General features: G+C 39.0%; 1 protein-coding gene across 2 annotated transcripts in view; it reads left to right on the top strand.

Moving 5' to 3' along the window:
- LOC141802568 (zeta-sarcoglycan-like) overlaps positions 1–17,952 on the top strand; it is a 602,901-nt gene that overhangs the window by 280,410 nt on the left and 304,539 nt on the right. Inside the window, exon 1 of one of the 2 annotated variants that reach the window (XM_074686119.1) lies at positions 15,483–15,590. The exons of the other annotated variant lie outside the window; for it this stretch is intronic. The gene's annotated coding sequence lies outside the window, so the exon portion shown is untranslated. Of the gene's footprint in view, positions 1–15,482; positions 15,591–17,952 lie in introns of those variants that run through there. 2 annotated transcript variants of the gene reach the window in all.

The raw sequence follows: 17,952 nt of genomic DNA, 5'->3' as shown, positions 1-17,952 counted from the left end.
TGGCTAGCCCACTTATTTCTATAAGCAAACATAAATGAGCACAAGGCAATAATACCTAAACAACAACACCCAAATAACACCCACAACAGCCATACATTCTGAAGGCATTTTTGATTGAGAAAATAACTATCTTCTGCTCTAAAGTTTTTTGTGTTTTCCCAAAATCTTGAACAAATGAGTTGGGCTATTTCTTCAATCGGGTGATGATTTATAATCACAACATCTCTTCTTGTGAGTAATTGTCTCAGGGTTTATTCAGGGTCCGGGTCGTTCTGGTTGACAACGTTATGACACACCTCTGACTCACTCATGTCTCGTAACACGTCCTTGTTCGTGACTTCCCGTTAATAACTACAAGACATCACAAAGTCCCGTCCTCAAGCGAGAGAAAAGCAAAGAATCCCCGTCTTTAATCACCAGAAAGAGATGCTCTGCTGGCCGCGACTGATGATAACGATTCATACAATGAATGTAAAATGTTTGCCGTCGCCTCACACCCTCAGCCCGGCACTCCAGTGATCTCAGAGACCGGCGGAGGAAATGATTTTCATTACAGCCATCTCAGCCATGTTAATTAAGCCGCTACCTTGGCTGATTCCGGTCTTATGATGAGCTCTGCATATGATGAACCTCGAGGTAAACCAGACCTTTTAGTCAAGGTATCATGGAGCTCGTCATGCTACACTGAGCCAACATACTTAATACCCGTTTCTAATAATTACACACATTTGTAACTGAAGAAGAGATAATTCATGAGTCAGATGGTGATTTAATGTCACATGTTAAACAGATGTTCCAGGGATGAATGCTGGCGTACTGTCAGGAGGCCGTTAGAGAAATGGTTGGGATTTCATTGATATTCTTAAATTCAACAAAAACTTCTGACTAAAGTGTTGTCTGTCAATCCAGTGGGCTCCAACTCATGGCCAAGGACTTTTCAAACAATCCAAAACAAAGGTGCTTTGAGCCTGGGGGGTCTGCAACTTTGACTTTCATTGGAGCTGTTTTGCTTCAGCTAACCTTGAATTGAAGTCGTTCTAGAGCCACAAATCTACTTTTTCTTGACAATAAACCCTTAAAGTGCATACAGAAATTATAATCTAATGAATAATTCACTCATGGAGTTGTGTTTTGGAATTTTTACAACCATAAATGTGATGTGAAATTATTTTTTTCAAAAAAAAATTGCAAAAAAATTCCCCAGAATTTGGATTAAAAAAAAGAAAGAAAAAAAAAAAGAAAAACGCAAAAATAAAAAAAGGGATTTCAGAAATTCAAAAGAATTGTTAATTTCCAAAAATTTGAAATAATAAAAAAAAAATCAAATATAATAATTTCAAATTAAAAACACAACATTAAAAAAAGAAAAATATTTTTTCCAAAACTATAACATTTTTGAATGAATACTTGAATCTGATAACATAATTGGATAATTTTGCTCAAGTCTTCTGGGATTTTTTTGTTTGTTTGTTTTTTTGAGTTTTTTTTTTATACATTTGAAAAATTTCCCCAAATTTGATTTTTTTTTATAAATTGCACAAATAAAAAAGGGATTTCAAAAATTCAAAAAAAATTAATCTTCAAAACAATGAAATTTCAAATGTTTTGATACATTTTCAAATATAATAATTTCGAATTATAAACATAACATTAAAAAAAGAAAAAAAAAATCCAAAAATATTATTAATATAATAATACTTGAATTTGATAACATAATTGGATAATGTTGCTCAATTTGTCTGCTTTATTTTTATTTATTATTATTTTTTTTTTTACATTTTCTGTGGGGTTTTTTGTTTGTTTGTTTGTTGTTTTGTTTTATTTTTTATTTATTTATTTCTTTTTTTGTTGTATTTTGCTAATGATTTTGCCACTTGTCATACATGTAATTTAAGCCGGCTCTTGGAAAGTTAATCAAATTAATCCACACAAAAATAAAGAATCTTTATTTTAATAATATTCTTTGAAGCTACAAGGAGCCACAGGAAAGGGGTCAAAGAGCTGCGGGTTGAAGACACACACAAGATCTATTCAGCTCCGATAACTTGACTTGCATTGACTTAAATTGAAACCTTTCAGATCTGATGTCGTGATGGAGCAGAGACAGATCTGCTGTGATCTGGACATTTCTTATAAAAAAAACCAAGCATATGAGAAGGTTGTTCTGTTAAATATTTAAAAGTGGGAAAGCAGGGGAGTGTAAATATGGATGGCGACACCAGATGAGACTCTGGTCCAGCTCTGGCTCTGGCGATGTGGAGCCAGCTGCATCAGATACACATCGTTCCTTTAACCAGACGTTTGTAGCCTTCTTCTTTTGATCGCTCTCACATCAGATTAGTGCCCAGCATGCCGCTGTGAGCTCAGGTTTGTTTACATCTGCTTCCTCGTGTGATCACATGAGATCACTGGAGATCCCTGAGGGGCTCCCTCTGGCACACATAATAATCTTAATAATATCCTGAGGTGAATGCTGCAGCATTAGTGTTTTATCCTGTGGTGTTTATGTTTGAGATTAGGGATTACAGAGCATTGTATCCTTATTTGGAGGATTCGGTCTAATTGGTAAATTGATCGGGATCTCAGTGCTCGTGTCGGCTGAGCAGGAAACAATCCTTGAAGATATTCAGACGTAGTCTTTGCATGTTTTAATGGGAGAAGATTGCTGGATGTGCCCAGAGATGTCATGATTACACACACACACACACTTTAAGGGGAGGTGTGTGAGATAGTACAGCCACATTACACTGTCTGCTCCTATTCTTGTAAACCACAATTACTGGAGCAAGTCTGCAGCCTCCTGCTGCTCAGCTGTCAATCAAACACGCACGTCATCCCGACCCCGTAAGAGCCTCTGCAGCCAAATGAGCCGCTCTAAATATAGCTTCGGAGACGCTCCTGCTTTCTTTTTCAGTTTCTCATCGCCACAAAATGACCGAGTGGGTTTAGTGATGTGGTTTCAGAGCCAAACGAACATCTTCTCCGTCTTCGTTTCTCTGCGTTCTGGTAGCTCTGTCTGACTCTCCTCCACTGCTCCACTGCAGGCATGTCGAACACACAACATCTGTTTGTACTCGCGTTTGTGTGCGCGTGTGGGTGTCTGAAGCTTGTGTGATAAATGTCCTTTCCAAGGATCACAAATCACTCTTCCCTCCCCTTGGTCTCTCTGTCCTTCTCTTCTTGTCTCTGGTGTTGTGCCAAAAGCCCTCTCAGCACTCAATCATGTCTGTGTGTGTGTGTGCATGTGTGTGTTTGTTTTCTAAGAAGAGTTCAGTCTTTTCCAGCTCACTCCTTGGCATCGTTCTTTCTGTCAGAGTCAACTACATGTAGCTGTTGTCACATATCAAATCACACATAAGTGTGAAATTATGAAAATGTGCGGAGTCATGACTGCTCGCTGGTGGAGGCAGATTCGTCTTACATTTCATGAAAGGGTCTCTGAAGAAAAATGGATCATTGCTGATGCTCTCTGAGGCAGAAAGACAAACACATTTCTCTGTTCTGCTTTTTTTCCCCCCACATTTTAACGTAGATCATTTGAAATAGCCGGGACTTGAAATAGTCTCACTTTTATATATTTGCATGTTCAGAAACAATGGTTTGAAATGAGATTGTCAGGGTCCTAATTTGTCCTTGATCCAGTCGGATTTTACATTGACCAAGTGAAAAGCTAGACATCTTAAAGGAAAGGATTCCTGCTATTAATTTTGTAGTGATGGTGGACACTGGAGCCTAACTGTCCGATAGGAAAAGGACAGAAGAGCAGAAGAAAGAGAAACAGGAGAGAGATAGAGCACAAGCTAAAGGCTAAAAGAGCTAAACTGTTTGTGCTAATGTTGGCTCCAACCCACAGTCAGTAGTTATTCTGCAGTGGTCTGTTCAAACTTGAGAGTCTATCAATAAAATGAAGAGTGACGTTACGTTAGCTCTGATTAGTCGATGACTGGCAGGAAATAACCAGGATTAACTGACGTTACTCTGCTTACATTGAAACCTCAAAGCCTCTTTTGAGATACTGCAAAAATACCCAAAGTTATTTCTGCAACGTAAACATAAATAGTACGTTTAAAGGTTGGGTCTGCAGGATTTTTTTTTTAAATACAACGTCAACTTTTAGAGGAATAATCCTGCTCAATCGTTTCCTCTGGGCCTCTATACACGTGTGCCAGTATCTGTGTCTGCCTCAACCCCCTCCTCTGCCTGGATGTTGATGTTTTGGTTGTTTCATGATGTTTCTGCGTGGTTATATCAGCTATTCTGAGCAGCTACTTTAGTGGATGTAGCACGGAGGAAGAGAAACACGACCACAGTGAAACGAAACACCAAACAGATTGTGCTTTTCTCTCTTGGCTGAAGAGTGATGGGAGTTAGCTCACTTCTAACCAGGTATGTGTCAAATACCCAGTGATTAGCTTGTGCTAACATGCCAACTCAGGTGCAAGGCTTGAGTCTCTACACGTAGACTGTACATAGAGTGGACAGTGTAGCACCGCCATTTACCATTGTTCTGTTTGGAAGCTTTGAAGGTTTTAAAGTTTTCTTTGGAGAGTCTAATCACTTCCTGACTCTACCTCCAGACATATTTTACAATCCACCAAAAAATACACAAGAACGTCAGCTGTTAACCATCATTAAACATGAGGTAAAGCCTCGTTTTTAACTTCTTATAACTAATTAAAATGAAACTTTTTAGAAAAAAGAGGACTTGGATACAAGACAGCCAAATGATATCTTCAAATCACCACAACAATCAGACGTGAGAAACATTTCTACCAGGAGTATTAATTTTTTAAAGTTTGACCACAGCCCATCTGGAATGACAGATTTTTTGACCTATACTGCAGCCAGCCACCAGGGGGAGCAGTTTTTGTGGCTACCTCACTTGGAGCTGAGCAAGATGACGTCCATTTTTTTTTTTACAGTCTATGCTACTACATAGAAACATGACAGTGGTTGCTTGGCTAATGATCGTGTTAGAAAGAAAAGTGGTGTTAGCAAGAAGATCTGCTTTCCAAAACAAATGCACGTCTTTGCTAGAGTCATGTCCTTCTGAGAGGTGGTGATGGTGCTCATGGGAAACAGAAAAACTGATCATCCTCACAGCGCTGTTAAGAAAAAAAAAAAAAAAGCTCTTTCCTGAATTTAATGAAACCATTTGAATCTAATTTGTGGTCTCAACTGCTAAAATGAGATCGCTCTACCCACAGAGGTTTTCATCCGTCATTAAATTTGCATCATCTGCTTTTTAGGAGGACGTGAACTCACTTAGCGAAAAGCTCCTACACGGTGTGGCTAACCATGACTCACGACATCCTTTCAAACAAGCATCTCACTCAAACTCGACGGTGTGTCAGTGATGATTTCTGAGCTGTGTCTTATTTTCCCCGCTGTGAAGTTATTCTGACAGTTATTCCCACTCTGGCTGAGGCGAGCACCAGTCTGCTGGAGGATGACGCATTTGGCAGTGAGAGTATTGGCAGAGTGGTGTGAAAATAAAGTTATTTCTTTTGGCGTAAATTGAAAGACGTTGCGTTTATGTAATCACCACATAGGAGGATAAACAGAGCTGTCCATGTGTTAATGCTGAAATCCTTATTATTGGATAAAAACACATTGATTCTGCAGCAGGGTGATAGAGAAGGAGTGAAACCTGTTCATTGAAAGAAACTGACAACTCCAAGAGGAGACAGCAATTTCTGCTCCTCTACCTGCGGTGCTTAAAAGTCTCCAGAACTGCACCTTTAAATAAAACATAAAGCAAAGTGCTTCTATTATTAATCTCCTGACATTTTATTATGAAAATAAAGCGTTTGTGGAAAGCTGTGCTGTGCGTAGTGCGACTGAGTCATCAGGTTCACCCCCGCTGTTTTACTTTCTCCAACTTTGAAAGACACAGTTCCGAATCTAAAGGTGATTCTCTCTTGGTTGGTTTGCTCTGTTGCTGATCTTCATTCAAGAGAACATTAACGCCTGTGGTTTCCTCTTATCAACACTCACAAAGAGCAAAGACCCTGGTTCACACTGAAGCGTTTCAGAAAATAAGTCAAGGAGGAGCGTGATAAAGGTGTATTATAACTCTTCAAGCACACTTATCCTTGGCTCGACGTTTTCATTATGGATGTCAGGTAATTGTGCTGCTTCATGAAGAATGACTGGTGTAATGAGAAGAGGCGGCACATGTGCAGGGTTGTTCAGAATGTCAGTATGTGATGTATAACATTCAGTTTAAGCAGTGGTGTGTAAAGTATTTGAAAGCCACAGTAAAAAAACACTTGAGTAAAAGTCTTATAGTAAAGCAAATTGAATGTATTTAAGTATCAATGGGATGAGACAGGATGAGAAATCATATTCACATCTTATTTTGTAGCAAACAACGATGGTGACATTGTAAAAGAAGCAGAGTAGAAGTAACATTTTTTCCTTTTTAATGTAGCAAAGTAAAACTTGTAATAAATCTAGAAACTCAAGTAAAGTATAGATCTTTACAAAACCTACTTAAGTACAAAAACAAACTACTTTAACTTTGTTCCTTTACACCACTGAGTTTAAGTGCTGTCATATCGATGGTTAGTTCACTCTCAAATTGGGCCACACAGCAGATTTTCATATTAAAAAAGGAGCAATAGGAATAATGAACAGAAGTCCATTCAGAAATCCCTCAAATCCACTTTTTGTTAAATTACATTTGCTGAAACGAAGTGAAAAAATAGATTTACAAATGTTGCAAATGATGTACAAAGCTCATAAAAAGCTCCCATTATCCAACATTCAGTGCAAATTTGACAAAAGAAAAAGTAGTTGCAATTTGAAAGAATTCGAAATGTGAAAGAAAAAAAAAATCAGAACCACATGGAGGATCACAGTATTACATTTAGAGGTGTCACTTAATGGAATAACCCTGACAAAGACTCCACTTAGTATCTTCAAAAATTAATAAAAAACAGAAGATCAGTGGAACGTTAAAGGCATGCTGGTCGACAGTATTTTTGTGTTTTTCAGGTCATGTGTTAATGTAACATTTTGTGAGAAAAGGGCAAGATGAAAAAAAAGAACGTTCTTCCTTCTGCTCCTTTTCATTGGTTTGAGATTTTTATTTCTATACTGTACACGTATTTGGATAACAACATTCAAATCCCTCATACAGTGTATGCTGCTAAGGAAATGAGACACTAAGATCCAAAAAGTTATTGGAACCAGGCAGTAAAGGTGTTTGTATTTGATGTAAGGACTGGCTTTTTTTGATTGGTGTGTATGTGTGTAGCATCCCTTGCTAAGGCGTTGGTTTGTCTCTGAAACTCTTCATTTCCTTCTCTATAATCCACCACACTGTAGGGCAAGAGGGAACCAGGATGGACCATCACCAATCCCTCCAACAAAGCCTAATATTTACAACTGCTGAAGATTTTCCTGACAAATAATCAGAAAGATAACTTGACGCAGATTAAACCTTTACCATGAAGTCCATTTGCAAAATTATCTCCTGCAACCTATTAAAATATTTAGCGTAGCCTACCTTTGAATGTTTCTGGAAGTTTGGACTAGTGGAATCTACAAGGACAATACTGACACAAGAAGGTTAACCATAAAAACCTCTGAGCCAAGTGTGGAGTGAAATACTTGTTAAGATCATACGCACATTAACTAAGATCCACCATAAATAAATAAACAACAAAAGAAACATTTCGTGACTGAATAATAAAACAAAATAAACTTTCATAAAATACCATAAAAGTACAATTAAACCTTGTTCCTAGCTCATAAGGAAACTATTCAATGCCATAAGATTCTCTCTAAACCAGAGTATTTCACGTACTATGAACACTAAACACAGCCTTCACAATAAAAGCCTCGATCACTTCCATCAAAAAACAAACAAATAACAAAAAAGAACTGAAAATGATCAAAACAAGAACATCAAAAGCTAGATATTGAAACATTTTGATGTCCCAGTGACTCATACAAATTGTTTTTACTGTGTGGTTTTTGCTCTTATTTCTGCCGGCCTCCAGTGGACTCTCAATGAGCTGCATCTTTTTTTTTTTTTTTTAATAAGATTTTATTTTTGTTTTTATGCCATTTTTTGACAGGAAATGACAGTGGATAGAGCAGGAAGTGACATGTGGAAAAGGTGCCACACGTTGGAGTCAAACCTTGGTGGGTTAGCTTCACCGGTATCGCTCCTGTGAACTGTAGTTGTGGGGCACTTTAGCACGGGCCTAATATTTTAAGACTGGAGTTTGCTGCTTGGTAAGAAAGAGGAGAAACTTTAGGAGCCTAAGATTAACCAGGTGCCTGGTTAATCCTGGTTAAGAGGCCAGGAAAATGGGTGTAAGAAACAACAGGACCAAGTTGAAGTGCTTATTCTCTTCCTTGCTATGTTTGACTGTACGCTCTGCCTCCATCTTCTCCCTAACACCGTCCTGTAGGAGCAAGGAGGAAACAGAGGCCGTCAGTGTCTGTGAAGAGATATAAGATTGAACACAGCCTGTTAGGGCTTGATCTCTCTCCTGCTGTGGGAAGATCCACCTCCACCCACTCCCCTCATTTAACGAGGGAAGATGAAGGAATGTGGAGATGAAAGATTTCCCTTTACCTTCTCTTTGGCCCCCAGCTGGGATTATTCCCCCTCATCCAAGTCATTTTACACCAACGATTCAGAGGCTTTGTGATGATGTAATGTTAAGTGGCTTTGGGGTGGTGGGAGTCCGTGTCGTGCAGGGGGGTGGGTGTTGAGCTGGAGGGTGAGAAACTGGGAGTTTTTCTTAAAAGAAAGAGATGAAAAACTCTGGACCATCTTTGTCTGGAATTTACAATAAGTGACATTTTATTTCTTCTTCTCTTTTCACAGTTTTAGTTTGGGGCTTTTACAACTTTATTTGTTGAGGAAAGAACAGTGGACAGGGCAAAAGACCAGGACAGGATTAAGGGAATGGCATGTGGGAAAGGGGTCCAAGTTAAAAGCAAATGCAGACCTGCCCTCAGACTTGACCACTAGGCCAAGCCCAAGCCTGATGCTGCCTTTTTCAAACAATAAAAAAAGTTCACATCAGGCTGAAAATTCACAGAGAGCTATAATAGTTATTCCTTGTCACGTGTGGGTTTTTGGTAGGGGGCAGTAGTGGTTGTTTTTACTAGCTGCTGCTCGCTGTACAACTGAGAATAGACAAAGAAGAAGCAGCTGGAGCAAGAAGAAAGATAACTCCATCCAAGCTAATACCATCAACCAGCCTGTATTTAGCTCCTACTGCAGAGCAAATAAAGCCAGAGGTGGAGCGTGAGCTGCCTGAACTTATCTGACCTGCAGCGTCTCTCTGTGTCTCTGTCATCTCACATCTTCTCCTCATATCCATGCTGAGCTCTCATCCAATGAGCACACCGCTCTCACCCACAGGAGTTTACGAGCAGGATTTTGATTGACATGCTCTGCCAGACCCCGCTGAAAAACACAATTTACTTCTATAGACGCAGTCAACAGTTACAAATCTTCTCTTCTTCATCTTTTCATCTGATTAGTCATGCACTATAACTTTGAAATGTCCAAGAATTCAAATTGTTTATTTGGAGACCTCAAGCAGATATGAGATTAAAATGTGATTAATTAGATAAATTATTCAATTACAAATCCTGTAATTAGTTAGAATATATATTTATCAGTCTGGGCAGCTGACTGTTGCTTATGCAAGCTCTGTGTCTCTACGCTAGCTTGTGGTTTTGGTTGAGTTAGCATGGCGCCAGTTTAGGAGGTCGCCTATTTTGCAAAAAAAAAAAAAAAAAGATATAAACATTAAAAAAAAATTCAGGCTAGGATAATATGCTTTTCTCCCAATTAGATTCTTTACCAATTATTGGGGTGCCGTTCTAATTCGATTTAAATTGTGATTCTTCAAATCTCCGATTTTTGAGATTTTTAGTTCACATTTTGAACACAAGACCTTGTGAAAAAGTTGAATGATGTTGACTATGATGTCTAAGGACTATATCTGGAGCAATATTTTCCCCAAAAATTAACATCACATGTAAGATAGTTTTTAAGATTTAATCAGGGGATTTGACATCTCAGCTTTTTTTAGCTTATAAACAAAAGCTAAAACAAAAAACTTAAATAAAATAAAATAAAAATAAATAAATTAAAAAAAAAAAAAAAAAATATATATATATATATATATATATATATATATATATATATATATATATATATATAATATATATATATATATATATATATATATATATATATATATATATATATATATATATAATTATTAAAATTTAAAATCCTTAAAAAAAAAATACTATGATACATAGATATTTTTTTCTCCAATTCTTAAAAAAAAAGCTAAAATTTCACTTATCTGGTTATGTTATCCACCTTTTAAATTTTTAATAAATATAAAAATCATAATGAGATCATTATCAAGATATTTGTTTATTACTCCGATAATTTTGATGTAAAATTGTGGTATTCTGGCGGCTCTACTTAAAAGAATATATTTTCTATATGTGAGTATACTCTACTCGTCCTTTGCCTTCAGTCTACTTTATACTTAGACCATACAGTGCAGCATCCACACACACACACACACACACACACACACACACACACACACACACACACACACACACACACACACACACACACACACACCCCAGCCTGCATTAGCCTGTGACAGAGGGACCTGGATTACATTATTTTCTCTGTAATTGCCTCAGTTCCCATTGACTCGGCTACTCTTGCATTCCCTCCCAGTCCGGGCGGCTTAAGACTCCCATTGTTCTGCGCCCCCCCTCCCACTCCCCATCAGGATCCAGGGGCGGTGGCGGCGCTGCTTAATGTAAAGGGTGAATGCAGTTGCGCCCTCCTGAAAGTGGCTACATCTTCTGAGAGCTGACACCAACTTGTGCGCCTGTTCTTTCCATTAGGTTGCTCTGCGGAGTTAACAGGACGGACCCAGAGGAGCTTCTCTTTACATCCAGGTTCAGCTTCTCATTCACGGAGGTCAGCGGCTTCACAGCTCTGACAACTACAGCTCCTCTTCTCCTCTTTCTCTCAGGTCCCAGCTCTCACACTGGTTTCCTCTCAGGCTGCTGATGGTTTCAGTTTAGCGACTTAATTATTGATCAGACTCAAAGAGCCGTGTGCTCCTTAGGGAGCTGAAACTTTGCCTGATTCCCTTCAGATCACTTTAGCTCAAAGCGGGCTGGTATATTATGAGCTGAGTGTTTGCACGTCAGTCTTTACTTTGATTCAGTCAGTGTGTTTCTTCTTCCTGACCTCTCCACAGCTTCCTGTTCTGATGTTGGTGGAGAACAGATGTGACGGTGGTGTTGTGGTGTGATTCAGCAGCTGCTGACTGAACCTAAAGCTCTGCAGGTTGATTAAGTTGTATTTTGAAGGTCAGAGCGCTCGCGTTAGCTGCTTTTACTTCATTACTCTGTGAGCACACATAACTTGTGTTTTACTCAGAGACTCTCTGTGTCATTCAGTTTCACTCAAAGTCAAAACACAACTCAGTAACATGGCTTCTGTCCTTGAACCCCACAGAAAATCATGTTGGGTGGGCTGTCGCAAGCTAACTTTTGTCCAACTCAGCAACAGAGCTAAGAATTTCAGATTTGAGGCAGTACGTTTACAGCTTTTGTGTGTAACTAGTCTGCCTTTGTCCTCTGCCTGTTTTTCTTGAGACTTTTCTTCCAGTTATTTATTGGAGGCTTTTTTATGCTTGGGGTAAAGGAGGACAGCAGATAGAGCAGGAAACAGGGCGAGGGTGAAGAATGGCATTCAGGAAAGAGGCCACAGACTGGATTCAAACCCAGGTCAGCCACTTGAGGTCGAACCTCACGGGGCTAAACCGCTACCTCATCTACGCCACAGATATGAGTAAGCAGATACGACACACCCCTTTGAGCTGCGTGTCTGCAGTAAGGCTAAGCTAGTGGGGGCAAAGTGTGGGGGCATTTACAACATTTGCTTCAAATCATATGTCCCGTATTGACAGCGCATGTTTTTACATTTACAATAATTTTAACCGCATAAGACTTGGTTGAGAAACAAGCAAGTTGATTTATTTTCAATGTGCATGCATTGCCTTTTATGGGAGCATTGCCCTCACCAAGATGGCCGCCACATAGGCACTTCGCCTAGTGGGCTGGTGTATCTAGTCTTGTATATATACACATCTATGATTATCCCCCCATCTTGGGATGTTTTAAGTGACTTTCTTAAGATCTGTCTTTAACCCATTTAGACCAGACGCGTTTTGATCGGCTCAATTATTCTCAGGGGAAATCAAAGTCATTTAGAAAGAGTCAATTTGTTACTGCCATAAAACTGCCTTTGCATTTTATTTCCATCATTGAGAGGATTTTTTGTTTTCTTTTTATCTCGTCGTTTTTCTCATGAGATCCCAGCGTCCACATATGGAAATTACATTTCCCCCACTGGGACCCATAATACTTCTTTTTTTAAACTTTGACCTGATAGCCACATTCAGGGAAACTCCCCATGTCATCTTGTGTTCATGTGACAACTAGTGCTGTCAGGCGATTAAAAAAAATAATCTAATTAATTACAGGATTTGTAATTAATTAATCTAATTAATCACATTTTAATCTCATATCTGCTTAAGGTCCCAAAATAAAGAATTTGAATTGAACATTAAAATTACATTAAAAGACACTAAAAAAACATTTAAAAATAAGGTGGGAATATATACAACACATTTCTAGGTACCCTGAGGCATAAGGAACACATGAAAAAAGTTTTATGGTTCTATCTTTTCAAAATCTACACAGTCCTGCACCTAAGATTTGCTGATTAGATTTTTAGGACGGTTTTTGCTTCTGTTCACATTTTTACTCGATGTGAACTCAATTTTCACTGCAATATGAACTTCTATACTTCTATGAGTTCAGGAGAACCAGGGCTAAAGGCTAAAAACTGTGAGGAACTATGTACAAAACACTTTTTTCAAGTCTTGGATCAAAGAAAAGTGAAGTATTCTCAGTTTAACATGCTCTGAACACACAAACTGTTGCTGATTGGTGCAGAGCAGCCCCAAGCTGAAACATGACACCAGGAAGATGGAAGGAAATTTTCAAAGAATTCTTTAGATTTAAATACAGGACAAATATCGATCATTCAGGGCTTATTTAATTCAGTAAAGAGTGAAGAATTATCTGTTTTTTTACAGAATTGAGCAAACGGTTGATTTTCTGCAGATTTTCAAAAAGGACGTGTGAATTAAAGAGATGTGGACTGTATCACTCCCGCTTCCCCACGGTCTAAAGCATGTTGCTGAAGTCAGGTGTGATACATTCAGGGCCCGTCGGAAATTTGAAAATCTGACGAGAACACCCCTTTTCCAAGTAGGACAAAGGGTTTGTAAATGTTAGACATTTGAAAATAAGTGTGTCTTAGAATGCCCCACAGATTTGGGATCCAGATTAATCTGTTATTTTTTATAACGCGTTGATTTGCGGTGTAATTAATTAATCTAATTAACGCGTTAAAATGACAGCCCTAGTGACAACATTACTCCCATTTCTAGTGCTCTAGTGTTTATCTTTATTCTTTAAATAAACTGTTTTATACTCTTTATTAAAGGTGTTTGTATTCTATCTTAAAAAGTTTATATTCTCCGTTTTAATCTTTTATACATCTTGACTCTGAGAGAGCCCCGCTGAAGATTTCCTATGTGCCTGGACTGTCGGTCCGTGTATAAATAGCGAGTAAAAACCTTGGATTTCAGGGTTAGAGTTAGGTTTTTCACTAACATGAGTAACTAATAACTCTTATCACACAACAATGAAACCATAACTTCCTGTAGACAGACCAAGTTAAGGTAGAATACTCGTTAGGTCGTACTGATCCCAAATAGCAAGGAGAAATAAAATTGCGCCTCAGTCTCAGGAGGCTAAGCCAGCACTGAGGGTGATTTTCTGTTGTCGCTCTGTCTCGTCTTTTTGTCGTCCAAAAGACCTTTATTTTTTCAACATTTTGTTGTTCACCTGGGTCCTTGAATTGGTTCTTGTCTGGTCTGGTTTGAGCTTTGGGAGCTGGCCTCAAGTGGACACTCAAGGAACTGCAGCTGAAACACATTGGTTTAAATAAACTGTGTAGCTGAACTGAAACTGGAGACATCCTGAAATTTTTTCTTTTTCTTTGCTCTGTAAAATCTGTCAGGTGTGATTTTCTCTGTGCTCCTGGAAAAAGCTGCTGAAGCAAAGAGGATGAGGAGCAGGAGGTGAGACGAAGAGGACGTTTGGATTAATTAAACCTGATGGAGTTAAGAGTCACTTCAGAGCAGGAGAGGAGGGAAAGCCCAACTTTCCACAGAGTTTGGGAGCAGGAAGGGCAGATATAGGCAGGAGGACACAAAGATAACATGAGCAGGATAAAGTTTGTTTTATTTGTGTGTGAGAGTGTGTGTGTGTGTGTGTGTGTGTGTGTGTGTGTGTGTGTGTGTGTGTGTGTGTGTGTGTGTGTGTGTGTGTGTGTGTGTGTGTGTTTTGTGGCAAGGGCACCAGATGCTGGGATGATGAATGGGTTGCTATCACAGCCCAGGCAGTGTAGTGACACTGAAGACCTTAGATCACATGGCTGTCACGTACACACAAGAGCAAACACACACACTCCTGAGTTCCCACACACACTATTTGTGCCCTGGCGGTGCAGGAGGAGCTGGAGTTGGTTCTCATCTTTCATCTTGTAGTCTGTTTCTCAACCCCTCTGTCGTCTTTTTGTCTTTTCCCGTTCTGTTTTCTCTTCCAGCTCTTTAGCTCTGATGTACTCTGCTCTCCTCTCCTGTCCTCTCTTTATGTCATCTCCTTTCCACATGACTTCTTTCCTGTCCCATCTCCTCTGTCTTCATCTCATCATTCTCTCTTTGCCCCTATTTCCCAAACCTGCCTCGTACCTTCTTCCTTCCTCCATCTTTCTTTCTGTCAGGTTCGAGCTTGTTGCTGCATCTTTTTCGCCCTCTTGCCAGTCTTCTCGTCTCCTTCCTCCTCGTTGTTTTTCTTCCTTGTTCTCAGCTGGGGACCACTTTAATTAAAAAGCAGACAACTTCTGCCAGACACAACACACACACACACACACTAATTTGTGCTGCAGAACTTTGACACAACATTCTGCATTAACGACACACCAGGAGCGACGCTTACGTTCAAACATGCAAGAAATGCTGGAGCACAAACACATCCTCAAACATACTGAGTCTGTGTGGGGGAAAAATGCACACACACTCACACACACTCCTCACATTCCCACAGTGGGAGGCTGAGGGAGAACATAACCATGTCAAAGGTTGGATTTTGTTTTTATTTTCACCAAATCCCGACAAGTCTCTGCAGCCCAAAACTAGAAAGATTCAACAGCTTTTCTCTGAAATCAGCATTTCCCAGGCTTTTTGATACCCGGTGGGCAGCGCGGGGATTCATATTGTGTTTGTCTTCGTGCATCACTGGGCGTGTGTGTGTGAGGAGGAGAAAGAAAACGAGTGCAGAGGGAAGCCGTGGGATTTCTGCTGTTTGCTAATGTCAAAGAAAGAGACGGAATATTAAGAGGCCCATCCGGAAGAAAGAAGAGGGAGGTAAAAGAAAAATCGAAGGAGTATTTGAATGCTTTATAGTCTTTCTTGACCCACATTGATCCTAACAGTGCAAATGTGCAGAGGATTGAATACTCTGGCTGGATTTTGAATAGAATTCACAGCTACCAAGGGCATAGATTGTGCAAGCCTGTTTATGGCAGTGTCACTAAGCGTTATGGGTTAGGGTAAATGATATAAAACAGAGTTCAAGTCTGAGGTCTTACCTGATAGAGATGATTTTTAAAGAAACTGTTTCATGAGACAGCTTTAATCTGTTGATTTCCTGTCCAAAACTTTTTTCTTTTTTTTTTTTTTCTTTTTAAAGATCGATGTTAATTTCACATATATATGCCATAGTGCATGTACAAGATTCAGTTTCATTCACGGGTCTGTTTTTTTACTCATGCAGTTGTTGATTCATTAGGTGAAATAGCAGGAAGCATGAAGATGCAGCATGATTCAACTACAGCATGCAAAAAGGGACAAAATGGTAAACACGAATAGATAAAATGTAAATAAAATCTGGACATGAATCACAAGGGATAAGTCATGATTTTTTAAAAACACTGAGAATGTATTGATTCATCAAAGACTGAATTTTTCAAACATCTAATTAAAATAATAATAATAATAATAATAATAATAATAATAATAATAATAATAATAATAATAATAATAATAATAATTTATTAATTTAGCGCCTTTAAAAAAATTGTTTACAAAAAGCTTTGACATATAAAAATATGTCAGAGAAGCCCAACATAGAATATCAGGCTGAGGGAGGTTAGAGGTGAGTGAGAAATTGAAAAGACAATATGAAATAATTGAAAAAAAAAAGGGAAAAAGAAAAAAATGAGAGAAAACCAGGAAAAGAGAAAAGAAAATGTCTGTAAACGTAGGTCAAAAAAATACAAGAGTATAAAACAAGTGGAAATAAAATACAGATTAAGTAAGTAGAAATTAAAAGACAATAAAAAGGGTAAGATTACATAAAAGCAAGTGTGTAATAGTGAGTTTTAAGAAGAGATTTAAAAGCTCTGACTGACTTTGCCAGCCTCATCTCCTTGGAAAGGTTAATCCAAAGTTGAGGGGCCCTGGTTGAAAAAGCCCCATCACCCTTAAATTTGAGTCTCAACTGGAACGACCAGAGGATCTAAAGCTGCAAGATGCTCATAAGACATCAACATTTTTGAGATCTAACTTGGTGCAAGACCTAAGCGAGCTTTATAAGTGATCAGTAAAATCTTCAAATCCATTCTAAAATGTACATGAAAGATGTGATGTTGCCAATGGTGTCTAGTTGTATACAGTATTCTTGACAGACGGTGGCTGATGCTCGTCCTAAAGCTGTTGGCTAGAAATGGAATAGCAACAGCATCAAACAGCAAAAGAAAAACAAACCAATGAAGTGCTGTGAGATTCAGAAACTTGAAGAAACTTGGCTGAAAAATGTCAAACTGTAGTGATTGGTGTTTGAAACCCAAATGTTGACCACAAAAACACAAGCAATGGCTTTTAACTATAGAAGACATGCGAAAGATCGTTGGTGCCAACTCCTCAGTAACCACAGTAGCTATTGGAAATCCTCAGAGTTGCTAAATGACATCATCATCTGATTTGTATTTTTATCCATTGGCATGTCATTTTCTTGGATGCTGTGAGAGTGGGGATTAATTTTGCACAGACGAAAAGTCATTTGCATGCAGTCGCCTGCTCTGGCTGCAGCTGGGAGGGACTGCGAGGTCCGCAAAGAGGACGTGTCCATCCGAGGTTTGAAGCAGGGGAGGAGCCCAAGGCAGCACCTGCTGCTTTTTAAAAAAACTAAGATAGACTCACGTCACGGCCTCCAAAGTTCAAAGAAGAGGCCAGATTTGTCCCTTGTCAGTGTATTCAAAAAGAGTCATTGCAGGGCTCTGAAACTCATGAAACACAGCAACAAATTCTCTGATTTGGCAACGCTGAGCAGAACTGGGAAACCAAAACAGAACTGAGTGCTGGAGAGTGTTGAGAACAATCTGGCAAAGAACTGGTGGACAGAGGAGCTTTAAATAAAAGGCCTGATTGCAAACGAGTTGCAGCTGGGCACTCAGGTGCACTAACGAGGTGGGCGTGGCCAACAGGAAGAGAGCAGCAATGAAGAGCTGAAAAATACTGAAGCCCAGGAGCAGAAATGTGACACAGTCCTGTAACGTATGAACAATCATTTTTTCCACCTGCAGAGTCCCTGTTGTCTGTATTTCACCTTTTAAACCCTGTGACAGAGAGCTGGACCCAAGAGAGACAGACTGAAAGACACAAATTATTGACACTGTGATTGTATGATTATATTCTCAAATAATGCTACAAGCCTGTGTAATACTTT

Source organism: Halichoeres trimaculatus, unplaced genomic scaffold, assembly GCF_033239565.1.
Source record: "Halichoeres trimaculatus isolate MK-OKI-2021-1 unplaced genomic scaffold, fHalTri1.1 fHalTri1_scaffold_2, whole genome shotgun sequence".
Lineage (NCBI taxonomy): Eukaryota > Metazoa > Chordata > Actinopteri > Labriformes > Labridae > Halichoeres > Halichoeres trimaculatus.
The sequence above is the reverse complement of the archived record's forward strand: the minus strand, read 5'-3'. Positions and strand labels throughout refer to the sequence as shown.